Below are 1,992 nucleotides of genomic sequence, written 5' to 3'. Positions count from 1 at the left end.
AACACAACTCACCTGCAAAGTATTACTAATAAATTTCTGCAGCTGATTTACATATTACTAATTCTAACAAAATATACATTTTGCACGTCCATTACTGCTTCTTCGGGTCTTCGCTACCTCCACCATGTTTTCATACAACTTCAAATATGGAATGAGAAGCACAATTTTCTTTAGACTATTATATTCCTTCTCGAACCTCTTTTGTTACAATTCACTGTTTGTATTTTCCATTTCAAACTTGAAAAAGGATGTTTCAAGATCAAATACCGTTTTCATGGTTTGTTTCCTCGCAACTATTTGTGTTTTCCATTTCAAACTTTAAAAAGGATGTTACAACACACTATTTGTATTTTCCATTTCAAACTTTAAAAAGGATGTTACAATACACTATTTGTATTTTCCATCTCACACTTAAAAAAGGATGTTTCAACATCAAATACCATTTCGATAGTTTATGTCCTCACAACTATTTGTGTTTCCCATTTCAAACTTAAAAATGGATGTTTCAAGATCAATACCATTTTGATAGTTTATGTCCTCACAACCAATTCATTGTCAATGGGTTTTAACATATTTTGTTGACAAAATCAATTGATTTTAATGATTATAATACATGTTTTCAATATATCTTCATATTAATTTAATTTTCCATTTGAATAATGATTTCTTAAATAGCCCTTTCCAAATCAATATGTTTGCCCGGTTGTTGTTCGCATATTAATTTAATTTCCCATTTGAATAATGATTTCTTAAAATACCCTTTCCAAATCAATATGGTTGCCCGGTTGTTGTTCGCATGGATTCATTCAATTATGTTCACCTTTAACTCCACAATTTTTACCAACTACAAACAAAGGTCTCTAAACATGTTCAATGCATATTTATGGCTACTTGCATTCCATTTCAATGGTTTTAGGCATCGCTCCCTCAAATTAAAACTCGAATTCATCGACCCTTGCTTTCAAAAAAGCCTGCAAAATCCTATTCACATTTCAATATTCTTCCACACACTATGCCTTACGGCGTTTCCTTTGCAACATTAGGTGCAAATGCTAGTATTAGTTCAGTTGATACTAAAAGCTATACTGCTCGTATGGGATGTAACATTCTGCTCCGGATTGAACGTAAGCACCGACGGAATTGTTGCATAAGCCGCAGCTCTCATTGGAGACGTTGGTAAGGCAGTTGGTGCAATCGCCGCCAGTTACATATTGCTCATTGCAATATGATTGGCCGTAGGCCGTAGGTGACCCCCCAAAACCTACACTCGACGTCTTGTAGTTGTAACTGGTAGAGGCCCCCGTTTTTTGTTCCAGATGTACGAATAGGCTTCCGAGAGTGTCGAAGTAAGGACATCCGCTTGGAATTTTGGCGTCGCTACACAAGGTTGTTACCTGCGCACCCGCCACCACGAGTAGTAACATGAGAGATAAAGCAAAGCCGAAGCACCTGATCGTCATGGCTGCCTCAAATGAAATAATATCAACTTTAATAATGGCATGGTTGTGTTGTGTGGGTAGGATAGGGTAACCACTGTGACGTCAAGGATGATGGTGGTTTTGTTAGTCACATAAACCGCCTTTTTGGATACAGACTACCATTCATTCGTTCACATGAGTAAACAGGCGGCAATTTATTCCTTTTACATGAACCACATTCCCTTTGTGCAACGTGCAGAGCTCCGGACAACTAAAAAATATTAAAAATTAATTTCAATTAAATTAGAGTAATTAAATATTTTAGGATTTGATTTATGAAGTAATGTCAATTATTAAATTATATTTCAGTGTAAATGAATGTATTTCATTTTGTCGCAACAAGCATTTTTTTAATATGGTCTTTATCTAATTGGATTGGATTTAGTTTGGGTAACCGTTTTGGCCCAAAAAACAATTTTCACATTAAAAAAATTAATTCAAAGCTATGAGGAGCTGATGTGTTTATACATTTGAAAACACTTCAAAATAATGTGCATTTCTCTTACAGTTTCAT

The 1,992-nt window shown here is 34.9% G+C and overlaps 1 pseudogene; it reads right to left on the bottom strand.

Moving 5' to 3' along the window:
* Positions 1–1,073: 1,073 nt before the first annotated feature.
* LOC149172750 (antifungal protein ginkbilobin-like protein pseudogene) lies at positions 1,074–1,460 on the bottom strand (annotated as a pseudogene).
* Between the last annotated feature and the right edge of the window lie 532 nt (positions 1,461–1,992).

Source organism: Pinus tabuliformis, chromosome 4_2 (assembly GCF_031772625.1).
Source record: "Pinus tabuliformis cultivar Carrire ecotype Pingquan chromosome 4_2, CPIR1, whole genome shotgun sequence".
Taxonomy (NCBI): Eukaryota; Viridiplantae; Streptophyta; class Pinopsida; order Pinales; family Pinaceae; genus Pinus; species Pinus tabuliformis.
This window is presented reverse-complemented; position numbering and strand designations above follow the sequence as displayed.